Below are 12,049 nucleotides of genomic sequence, written 5' to 3'. Positions count from 1 at the left end.
TATCAAGGCAGCTGCCTATCATGTCATGCCCTACCTGCACAGGTGTGCTGGCTACTCAAATGATCCAATTAAGGAGGCCATTTAGTCAGCAGCAGCAGAAGTCCTGTGCCTGGACGCTCCAACAGCGGCCAGACACAAGCAGAAGCAGCAGAAGCAGCAGCAGCAGCACCACCTTTTGTTTTTTGGCTGCAGCAGCAAGGCCCACAGGGCTGGCTAGCTGGCTAGCCAGCAAGCAGGTAGCAATGAAAGTAGGAATCTTTCTTTTTAACCCTGTAAGGGGGTGGTGCACTGTACCCGAAGATACTGCCATATCGGGTCAATGCATAGGGCGACGGAAGCAAGCTTCGAAATCGGCCCCCGTTCTCAAAAATCCATTTAATATATGGTCCCCAGATAGGGGACGTATCAGATATTAAACTGATAAGAACAGATACTACACTTGATCTTAGCCAAAAGGCCGAGAAGCGATAACCGTGAAAGGGGCGGGCCCAACAAGGTCCCCTTCATGGGCACTATCACTGCTTGCTGTCAGGGAGGCTGCCAGACAATTTTCCATGCACACTCTGGGCTGGGGGGCAGTCAACCACCAGTACACACAGCAGAACCTAAACCCATACCATTATTGCTAAGCAGCAAGACAGGGGCCCATTGCACTCCCACGGGGCCTTTTTAAATGCAATCCATAACCCGGATTTGCCAGGAACCCTTCTTACTCCTCCTACTTGCATGTGACACTGGGCTTAGGATCTGCATAGGAAACACACACACAAGCACACACCTACCTTTGTTGCCTGCAGATGCCTCCTTGGCTGTCCCCAAACGGTATCAAACCAACACCCACGGGAAGCTGTAAGCATAGAGGACATGCCTGCACCCCATTGGACTTACCTGTGTGGGTTAAATCCGGGTTATTTGACAACCTATGGCGGTGATGGTTCTGCTCAGGCAGAGCAGTGCTGATGCTCCTCATAAAGCTGTCGCTGCTGTGAAGGTTCTAGGTGACATCACAAATCCCTATGGTTACATACACAACAAAGCTGGGTTGTTGTTGTTTACACTCTGCAAGGCCTGTGGAAGTGAGTGACATCATAGCACTGTAGTTCTGAGGGTTCTAGATGGATGCAACAATCTCCTGTTGCTTCTATGAAGGCCATAATAGACGACATCACCAAACAGCTCCATAGTCACATACACAGCAAAGGAGAGATGTTGTTTACACCTAGTGATGTCAGTGGTATTGAGTGACATCACAGCACAGTGCTAAGGCTCCTGGGCCTGGACACAGCAGCGGCTGCAATATCTCAACGGAGAATACGTTTATATATATGTGTGTGTGTGCGCGTATATATATATATATATATATATATATATATATATATATATATATTTCTCCGCCGAAATCACTTTTAAACCCATTTCCACCTTTTTTTCCCTTCTCTTCCTCTTACTTTTTTTTCACGTTTTTTTACGTTTTTCTCCTTTTCGCCTCTTTTCTGGGCGTATTATTCTTCTTTTTCTTCTTTTTTTTCGTCTAATGCATACCCCATCAGTGCAGCAATGCTTATTCAATACCGCCAGCAGATGGAGACACTGGGGGATAATTTTCTAAGGATTTATACTGATTTTTCCTGTCTGAATTTGTCGCACAGAAAGTTGCAGGCCAAATATGTGTGACATTTCTGCGACTTTAGCTTCTAGAGCATTTTTACAACATTATACATAGGTGCTGAATACATAAAAAGCGACTGTTCAGCGACAGACAAGTCGCATCGGCTGAAAGTAGGCCAGAATGTCAGTCCATGTTGGAGCAGGTTTAGATACAGTCTAAAGTATAGATCTCAAAGTCTGTGCACAGAATTTAGCAAGGGCCTCGCACCTTCTGATGCATCAGGTAGGTGCACAATAGCATAGCCTAACCCTCTGTACTTTGGTCTATATTGATGCGGGACATAGACAGCCAGCTGATGACCAATCCATTAGTGCAATGGATGGCTGGAAGCATTTGTCTTTGCCTTTGCAATACCACAGAAGCAATGCATGGTCAATGTACAGCAATGACACACCTGTGTGAACAGCCAGGAGACCCCCCCCCCCCCCCCCCATGTTATGTTACATAGTTACATAGTTAGTACGGTCGAAAAAAGACATATGTCCATCAAGTTCAACCAGGGAATTAAGGGGTAGGGGTGTGGCGCGATATTGGGGAAGGGATGAGATTTTATATTTCTTCATAAGCATTAATCTTATTTTGTCAATTAGGAACATTCAGCACCCACCCGCTATCAAGGCAGCTGCCTATCATGTCATGCCCTACCTGCACAGGTGTGCTGGCTACTCAAATGATCCAATTAAGGAGGCCATTTAGTCAGCAGCAGCAGAAGTCCTGTGCCTGGACGCTCCAACAGGGGCCAGACACAAGCAGAAGCAGAAGCAGCAGAAGCAGCAGCAGCACCACCTTTTGTTTTTTGGCTGCAGCAGCAGCAAGGCCCACAGGGCTGGCTAGCTGGCTAGCCAGCAAGCAGGTAGCAATGAAAGTAGGAATCTTTCTTTTTAACCCTGTAAGGGGGTGGTGCACTGTACCCGAAGATACTGCCATATCGGGTCAATGCATAGGGCGACGGAAGCAAGCTTCGAAATCGGCCCCCGTTCTCAAAAATCCATTTAATATATGGTCCCCAGATAGGGGACGTATCAGATATTAAACTGATAAGAACAGATACTACACTTGATCTTAGCCAAAAGGCCGAGAAGCGATAACCGTGAAAGGGGCGGGCCCAACAAGGTCCCCTTCATGGGCACTATCACTGCTTGCTGTCAGGGAGGCTGCCAGACAATTTTCCATGCACACTCTGGGCTGGGGGGCAGTCAACCACCAGTACACACAGCAGAACCTAAACCCATACCATTATTGCTAAGCAGCAAGACAGGGGCCCATTGCACTCCCACGGGGCCTTTTTAAATGCAATCCATAACCCGGATTTGCCAGGAACCCTTCTTACTCCTCCTACTTGCATGTGACACTGGGCTTAGGATCTGCATAGGAAACACACACACAAGCACACACCTACCTTTGTTGCCTGCAGATGCCTCCTTGGCTGTCCCCAAACGGTATCAAACCAACACCCACGGGAAGCTGTAAGCATAGAGGACATGCCTGCACCCCATTGGACTTACCTGTGTGGGTTAAATCCGGGTTATTTGACAACCTATGGCGGTGATGGTTCTGCTCAGGCAGAGCAGTGCTGATGCTCCTCATAAAGCTGTCGCTGCTGTGAAGGTTCTAGGTGACATCACAAATCCCTATGGTTACATACACAACAAAGCTGGGTTGTTGTTGTTTACACTCTGCAAGGCCTGTGGAAGTGAGTGACATCATAGCACTGTAGTTCTGAGGGTTCTAGATGGATGCAACAATCTCCTGTTGCTTCTATGAAGGCCATAATAGACGACATCACCAAACAGCTCCATAGTCACATACACAGCAAAGGAGAGATGTTGTTTACACCTAGTGATGTCAGTGGTATTGAGTGACATCACAGCACAGTGCTAAGGCTCCTGGGCCTGGACACAGCAGCGGCTGCAATATCTCAACGGAGAATACGTTTATATATATGTGTGTGTGTGCGCGTATATATATATATATATATATATATATATATATATATATATTTCTCCGCCGAAATCACTTTTAAACCCATTTCCACCTTTTTTTCCCTTCTCTTCCTCTTACTTTTTTTTCACGTTTTTTTACGTTTTTCTCCTTTTCGCCTCTTTTCTGGGCGTATTATTCTTCTTTTTCTTCTTTTTTTTCGTCTAATGCATACCCCATCAGTGCAGCAATGCTTATTCAATACCGCCAGCAGATGGAGACACTGGGGGATAATTTTCTAAGGATTTATACTGATTTTTCCTGTCTGAATTTGTCGCACAGAAAGTTGCAGGCCAAATATGTGTGACATTTCTGCGACTTTAGCTTCTAGAGCATTTTTACAACATTATACATAGGTGCTGAATACATAAAAAGCGACTGTTCAGCGACAGACAAGTCGCATCGGCTGAAAGTAGGCCAGAATGTCAGTCCATGTTGGAGCAGGTTTAGATACAGTCTAAAGTATAGATCTCAAAGTCTGTGCACAGAATTTAGCAAGGGCCTCGCACCTTCTGATGCATCAGGTAGGTGCACAATAGCATAGCCTAACCCTCTGTACTTTGGTCTATATTGATGCGGGACATAGACAGCCAGCTGATGACCAATCCATTAGTGCAATGGATGGCTGGAAGCATTTGTCTTTGCCTTTGCAATACCACAGAAGCAATGCATGGTCAATGTACAGCAATGACACACCTGTGTGAACAGCCAGGAGACCCCCCCCCCCCCCCCCCCCATGTTATGTTACATAGTTACATAGTTAGTACGGTCGAAAAAAGACATATGTCCATCAAGTTCAACCAGGGAATTAAGGGGTAGGGGTGTGGCGCGATATTGGGGAAGGGATGAGATTTTATATTTCTTCATAAGCATTAATCTTATTTTGTCAATTAGGAACATTCAGCACCCACCCGCTATCAAGGCAGCTGCCTATCATGTCATGCCCTACCTGCACAGGTGTGCTGGCTACTCAAATGATCCAATTAAGGAGGCCATTTAGTCAGCAGCAGCAGAAGTCCTGTGCCTGGACGCTCCAACAGCGGCCAGACACAAGCAGAAGCAGCAGAAGCAGCAGCAGCAGCACCACCTTTTGTTTTTTGGCTGCAGCAGCAAGGCCCACAGGGCTGGCTAGCTGGCTAGCCAGCAAGCAGGTAGCAATGAAAGTAGGAATCTTTCTTTTTAACCCTGTAAGGGGGTGGTGCACTGTACCCGAAGATACTGCCATATCGGGTCAATGCATAGGGCGACGGAAGCAAGCTTCGAAATCGGCCCCCGTTCTCAAAAATCCATTTAATATATGGTCCCCAGATAGGGGACGTATCAGATATTAAACTGATAAGAACAGATACTACACTTGATCTTAGCCAAAAGGCCGAGAAGCGATAACCGTGAAAGGGGCGGGCCCAACAAGGTCCCCTTCATGGGCACTATCACTGCTTGCTGTCAGGGAGGCTGCCAGACAATTTTCCATGCACACTCTGGGCTGGGGGGCAGTCAACCACCAGTACACACAGCAGAACCTAAACCCATACCATTATTGCTAAGCAGCAAGACAGGGGCCCATTGCACTCCCACGGGGCCTTTTTAAATGCAATCCATAACCCGGATTTGCCAGGAACCCTTCTTACTCCTCCTACTTGCATGTGACACTGGGCTTAGGATCTGCATAGGAAACACACACACAAGCACACACCTACCTTTGTTGCCTGCAGATGCCTCCTTGGCTGTCCCCAAACGGTATCAAACCAACACCCACGGGAAGCTGTAAGCATAGAGGACATGCCTGCACCCCATTGGACTTACCTGTGTGGGTTAAATCCGGGTTATTTGACAACCTATGGCGGTGATGGTTCTGCTCAGGCAGAGCAGTGCTGATGCTCCTCATAAAGCTGTCGCTGCTGTGAAGGTTCTAGGTGACATCACAAATCCCTATGGTTACATACACAACAAAGCTGGGTTGTTGTTGTTTACACTCTGCAAGGCCTGTGGAAGTGAGTGACATCATAGCACTGTAGTTCTGAGGGTTCTAGATGGATGCAACAATCTCCTGTTGCTTCTATGAAGGCCATAATAGACGACATCACCAAACAGCTCCATAGTCACATACACAGCAAAGGAGAGATGTTGTTTACACCTAGTGATGTCAGTGGTATTGAGTGACATCACAGCACAGTGCTAAGGCTCCTGGGCCTGGACAACAGCAGCGGCTGCAATATCTCAACGGAGAATACGTTTATATATATGTGTGTGTGTGCGCGTATATATATATATATATATATATATATATATATATATATCTCCGCCGAAATCACTTTTAAACCCATTTCCACCTTTTTTTCCCTTCTCTTCCTCTTACTTTTTTTTCACGTTTTTTTACGTTTTTCTCCTTTTCGCCTCTTTTCTGGGCGTATTATTCTTCTTTTTCTTCTTTTTTTTCGTCTAATGCATACCCCATCAGTGCAGCAATGCTTATTCAATACCGCCAGCAGATGGAGACACTGGGGGATAATTTTCTAAGGATTTATACTGATTTTTCCTCTGTCTGAATTTGTCGCACAGAAAGTTGCAGGCCAAATATGTGTGACATTTCTGCGACTTTAGCTTCTAGAGCATTTTTACAACATTATACATAGGTGCTGAATACATAAAAAGCGACTGTTCAGCGACAGACAAGTCGCATCGGCTGAAAGTAGGCCAGAATGTCAGTCCATGTTGGAGCAGGTTTAGATACAGTCTAAAGTATAGATCTCAAAGTCTGTGCACAGAATTTAGCAAGGGCCTCGCACCTTCTGATGCATCAGGTAGGTGCACAATAGCATAGCCTAACCCTCTGTACTTTGGTCTATATTGATGCGGGACATAGACAGCCAGCTGATGACCAATCCATTAGTGCAATGGATGGCTGGAAGCATTTGTCTTTGCCTTTGCAATACCACAGAAGCAATGCATGGTCAATGTACAGCAATGACACACCTGTGTGAACAGCCAGGAGACCCCCCCCCCCCCCCCCCCCATGTTATGTTACATAGTTACATAGTTAGTACGGTCGAAAAAAGACATATGTCCATCAAGTTCAACCAGGGAATTAAGGGGTAGGGGTGTGGCGCGATATTGGGGAAGGGATGAGATTTTATATTTCTTCATAAGCATTAATCTTATTTTGTCAATTAGGAACATTCAGCACCCACCCGCTATCAAGGCAGCTGCCTATCATGTCATGCCCTACCTGCACAGGTGTGCTGGCTACTCAAATGATCCAATTAAGGAGGCCATTTAGTCAGCAGCAGCAGAAGTCCTGTGCCTGGACGCTCCAACAGCGGCCAGACACAAGCAGAAGCAGCAGAAGCAGCAGCAGCAGCACCACCTTTTGTTTTTTGGCTGCAGCAGCAAGGCCCACAGGGCTGGCTAGCTGGCTAGCCAGCAAGCAGGTAGCAATGAAAGTAGGAATCTTTCTTTTTAACCCTGTAAGGGGGTGGTGCACTGTACCCGAAGATACTGCCATATCGGGTCAATGCATAGGGCGACGGAAGCAAGCTTCGAAATCGGCCCCCGTTCTCAAAAATCCATTTAATATATGGTCCCCAGATAGGGGACGTATCAGATATTAAACTGATAAGAACAGATACTACACTTGATCTTAGCCAAAAGGCCGAGAAGCGATAACCGTGAAAGGGGCGGGCCCAACAAGGTCCCCTTCATGGGCACTATCACTGCTTGCTGTCAGGGAGGCTGCCAGACAATTTTCCATGCACACTCTGGGCTGGGGGGCAGTCAACCACCAGTACACACAGCAGAACCTAAACCCATACCATTATTGCTAAGCAGCAAGACAGGGGCCCATTGCACTCCCACGGGGCCTTTTTAAATGCAATCCATAACCCGGATTTGCCAGGAACCCTTCTTACTCCTCCTACTTGCATGTGACACTGGGCTTAGGATCTGCATAGGAAACACACACACAAGCACACACCTACCTTTGTTGCCTGCAGATGCCTCCTTGGCTGTCCCCAAACGGTATCAAACCAACACCCACGGGAAGCTGTAAGCATAGAGGACATGCCTGCACCCCATTGGACTTACCTGTGTGGGTTAAATCCGGGTTATTTGACAACCTATGGCGGTGATGGTTCTGCTCAGGCAGAGCAGTGCTGATGCTCCTCATAAAGCTGTCGCTGCTGTGAAGGTTCTAGGTGACATCACAAATCCCTATGGTTACATACACAACAAAGCTGGGTTGTTGTTGTTTACACTCTGCAAGGCCTGTGGAAGTGAGTGACATCATAGCACTGTAGTTCTGAGGGTTCTAGATGGATGCAACAATCTCCTGTTGCTTCTATGAAGGCCATAATAGACGACATCACCAAACAGCTCCATAGTCACATACACAGCAAAGGAGAGATGTTGTTTACACCTAGTGATGTCAGTGGTATTGAGTGACATCACAGCACAGTGCTAAGGGCTCCTGGCCTGGACACAGCAGCGGCTGCAATATCTCAACGGAGAATACGTTTATATATATGTGTGTGTGTGCGCGTATATATATATATATATATATATATATATATATATATATATATTTCTCCGCCGAAATCACTTTTAAACCCATTTCCACCTTTTTTTCCCTTCTCTTCCTCTTACTTTTTTTTCACGTTTTTTTACGTTTTTCTCCTTTTCGCCTCTTTTCTGGGCGTATTATTCTTCTTTTTCTTCTTTTTTTTCGTCTAATGCATACCCCATCAGTGCAGCAATGCTTATTCAATACCGCCAGCAGATGGAGACACTGGGGGATAATTTTCTAAGGATTTATACTGATTTTTCCTGTCTGAATTTGTCGCACAGAAAGTTGCAGGCCAAATATGTGTGACATTTCTGCGACTTTAGCTTCTAGAGCATTTTTACAACATTATACATAGGTGCTGAATACATAAAAAGCGACTGTTCAGCGACAGACAAGTCGCATCGGCTGAAAGTAGGCCAGAATGTCAGTCCATGTTGGAGCAGGTTTAGATACAGTCTAAAGTATAGATCTCAAAGTCTGTGCACAGAATTTAGCAAGGGCCTCGCACCTTCTGATGCATCAGGTAGGTGCACAATAGCATAGCCTAACCCTCTGTACTTTGGTCTATATTGATGCGGGACATAGACAGCCAGCTGATGACCAATCCATTAGTGCAATGGATGGCTGGAAGCATTTGTCTTTGCCTTTGCAATACCACAGAAGCAATGCATGGTCAATGTACAGCAATGACACACCTGTGTGAACAGCCAGGAGACCCCCCCCCCCCCCCATGTTATGTTACATAGTTACATAGTTAGTACGGTCGAAAAAAGACATATGTCCATCAAGTTCAACCAGGGAATTAAGGGGTAGGGGTGTGGCGCGATATTGGGGAAGGGATGAGATTTTATATTTCTTCATAAGCATTAATCTTATTTTGTCAATTAGGAACATTCAGCACCCACCCGCTATCAAGGCAGCTGCCTATCATGTCATGCCCTACCTGCACAGGTGTGCTGGCTACTCAAATGATCCAATTAAGGAGGCCATTTAGTCAGCAGCAGCAGAAGTCCTGTGCCTGGACGCTCCAACAGCGGCCAGACACAAGCAGAAGCAGCAGCAGCAGCACCACCTTTTGTTTTTTGGCTGCAGCAGCAAGGCCCACAGGGCTGGCTAGCTGGCTAGCCAGCAAGCAGGTAGCAATGAAAGTAGGAATCTTTCTTTTTAACCCTGTAAGGGGGTGGTGCACTGTACCCGAAGATACTGCCATATCGGGTCAATGCATAGGGCGACGGAAGCAAGCTTCGAAATCGGCCCCCGTTCTCAAAAATCCATTTAATATATGGTCCCCAGATAGGGACGTATCAGATATTAAACTGATAAGAACAGATACTATACTTGATCTTAGCCAAAAGGCCGAGAAGCGATAACCGTGAAAGGGGCGGGCCCAACAAGGTCCCCTTCATGGGCACTATCACTGCTTGCTGTCAGGGAGGCTGCCAGACAATTTTCCATGCACACTCTGGGCTGGGGGGCAGTCAACCACCAGTACACACAGCAGAACCTAAACCCATACCATTATTGCTAAGCAGCAAGACAGGGGCCCATTGCACTCCCACGGGGCCTTTTTAAATGCAATCCATAACCCGGATTTGCCAGGAACCCTTCTTACTCCTCCTACTTGCATGTGACACTGGGCTTAGGATCTGCATAGGAAACACACACACAAGCACACACCTACCTTTGTTGCCTGCAGATGCCTCCTTGGCTGTCCCCAAACGGTATCAAACCAACACCCACGGGAAGCTGTAAGCATAGAGGGACATGCCTGCACCCCATTGGACTTACCTGTGTGGGTTAAATCCGGGTTATTTGACAACCTATGGCGGTGATGGTTCTGCTCAGGCAGAGCAGTGCTGATGCTCCTCATAAAGCTGTCGCTGCTGTGAAGGTTCTAGGTGACATCACAAATCCCTATGGTTACATACACAACAAAGCTGGGTTGTTGTTGTTTACACTCTGCAAGGCCTGTGGAAGTGAGTGACATCATAGCACTGTAGTTCTGAGGGTTCTAGATGGATGCAACAATCTCCTGTTGCTTCTATGAAGGCCATAATAGACGACATCACCAAACAGCTCCATAGTCACATACACAGCAAAGGAGAGATGTTGTTTACACCTAGTGATGTCAGTGGTATTGAGTGACATCACAGCACAGTGCTAAGGCTCCTGGGCCTGGACACAGCAGCGGCTGCAATATCTCAACGGAGAATACGTTTATATATATGTGTGTGTGTGCGCGTATATATATATATATATATATATATATATATATATATATATTTCTCCGCCGAAATCACTTTTAAACCCATTTCCACCTTTTTTTCCCTTCTCTTCCTCTTACTTTTTTTTCACGTTTTTTTACGTTTTTCTCCTTTTCGCCTCTTTTCTGGGCGTATTATTCTTCTTTTTCTTCTTTTTTTTCGTCTAATGCATACCCCATCAGTGCAGCAATGCTTATTCAATACCGCCAGCAGATGGAGACACTGGGGGATAATTTTCTAAGGATTTATACTGATTTTTCCTGTCTGAATTTGTCGCACAGAAAGTTGCAGGCCAAATATGTGTGACATTTCTGCGACTTTAGCTTCTAGAGCATTTTTACAACATTATACATAGGTGCTGAATACATAAAAAGCGACTGTTCAGCGACAGACAAGTCGCATCGGCTGAAAGTAGGCCAGAATGTCAGTCCATGTTGGAGCAGGTTTAGATACAGTCTAAAGTATAGATCTCAAAGTCTGTGCACAGAATTTAGCAAGGGCCTCGCACCTTCTGATGCATCAGGTAGGTGCACAATAGCATAGCCTAACCCTCTGTACTTTGGTCTATATTGATGCGGGACATAGACAGCCAGCTGATGACCAATCCATTAGTGCAATGGATGGCTGGAAGCATTTGTCTTTGCCTTTGCAATACCACAGAAGCAATGCATGGTCAATGTACAGCAATGACACACCTGTGTGAACAGCCAGGAGACCCCCCCCCCCCCCCCCCATGTTATGTTACATAGTTACATAGTTAGTACGGTCGAAAAAAGACATATGTCCATCAAGTTCAACCAGGGAATTAAGGGGTAGGGGTGTGGCGCGATATTGGGGAAGGGATGAGATTTTATATTTCTTCATAAGCATTAATCTTATTTTGTCAATTAGGAACATTCAGCACCCACCCGCTATCAAGGCAGCTGCCTATCATGTCATGCCCTACCTGCACAGGTGTGCTGGCTACTCAAATGATCCAATTAAGGAGGCCATTTAGTCAGCAGCAGCAGAAGTCCTGTGCCTGGACGCTCCAACAGCGGCCAGACACAAGCAGAAGCAGCAGCAGCAGCACCACCTTTTGTTTTTTGGCTGCAGCAGCAAGGCCCACAGGGCTGGCTAGCTGGCTAGCCAGCAAGCAGGTAGCAATGAAAGTAGGAATCTTTCTTTTTAACCCTGTAAGGGGGTGGTGCACTGTACCCGAAGATACTACCATATCGGGTCAATGCATAGGGCGACGGAAGCAAGCTTCGAAATCGGCCCCCGTTCTCAAAAATCCATTTAATATATGGTCCCCAGATAGGGGACGTATCAGATATTAAACTGATAAGAACAGATACTACACTTGATCTTAGCCAAAAGGCCGAGAAGCGATAACCGTGAAAGGGGCGGGCCCAACAAGGTCCCCTTCATGGGCACTATCACTGCTTGCTGTCAGGGAGGCTGCCAGACAATTTTCCATGCACACTCTGGGCTGGGGGGCAGTCAACCACCAGTACACACAGCAGAACCTAAACCCATACCATTATTGCTAAGCAGCAAGACAGGGGCCCATTGCACTCCCACGGGGCCTTTTTAAAT

The 12,049-nt window shown here is 46.4% G+C and overlaps 6 non-coding genes across 6 annotated transcripts; all 6 read right to left on the bottom strand.

Moving 5' to 3' along the window:
* Window positions 1–278: 278 nt before the first annotated feature.
* LOC130310783 (U2 spliceosomal RNA) lies at window positions 279–469 on the bottom strand. Its single transcript, XR_008859264.1, has one exon. It is a non-coding gene; the product is annotated as a U2 spliceosomal RNA (small nuclear RNA).
* Window positions 470–2,564: 2,095 nt separating this feature from the next.
* Window positions 2,565–2,755, bottom strand: LOC130310782 (U2 spliceosomal RNA). The gene has a single exon (XR_008859263.1). It is a non-coding gene; the product is annotated as a U2 spliceosomal RNA (small nuclear RNA).
* Window positions 2,756–4,842: 2,087 nt separating this feature from the next.
* LOC130310781 (U2 spliceosomal RNA) lies at window positions 4,843–5,033 on the bottom strand. Its single transcript, XR_008859262.1, has one exon. It is a non-coding gene; the product is annotated as a U2 spliceosomal RNA (small nuclear RNA).
* A 2,086-nt stretch (window positions 5,034–7,119) lies between these two features.
* Window positions 7,120–7,310, bottom strand: LOC130310779 (U2 spliceosomal RNA). Its single transcript, XR_008859261.1, has one exon. It is a non-coding gene; the product is annotated as a U2 spliceosomal RNA (small nuclear RNA).
* Window positions 7,311–9,385: 2,075 nt separating this feature from the next.
* On the bottom strand, window positions 9,386–9,575 carry LOC130310799 (U2 spliceosomal RNA). The gene has a single exon (XR_008859279.1). It is a non-coding gene; the product is annotated as a U2 spliceosomal RNA (small nuclear RNA).
* A 2,077-nt stretch (window positions 9,576–11,652) lies between these two features.
* Window positions 11,653–11,843, bottom strand: LOC130310798 (U2 spliceosomal RNA). The gene has a single exon (XR_008859278.1). It is a non-coding gene; the product is annotated as a U2 spliceosomal RNA (small nuclear RNA).
* Window positions 11,844–12,049: the final 206 nt, after the last annotated feature.

This window comes from Hyla sarda, unplaced genomic scaffold (assembly GCF_029499605.1).
Source record: "Hyla sarda isolate aHylSar1 unplaced genomic scaffold, aHylSar1.hap1 scaffold_1598, whole genome shotgun sequence".
Taxonomy (NCBI): domain Eukaryota; kingdom Metazoa; phylum Chordata; class Amphibia; order Anura; family Hylidae; genus Hyla; species Hyla sarda.
The sequence above is the reverse complement of the archived record's forward strand: the minus strand, read 5'-3'. Positions and strand labels throughout refer to the sequence as shown.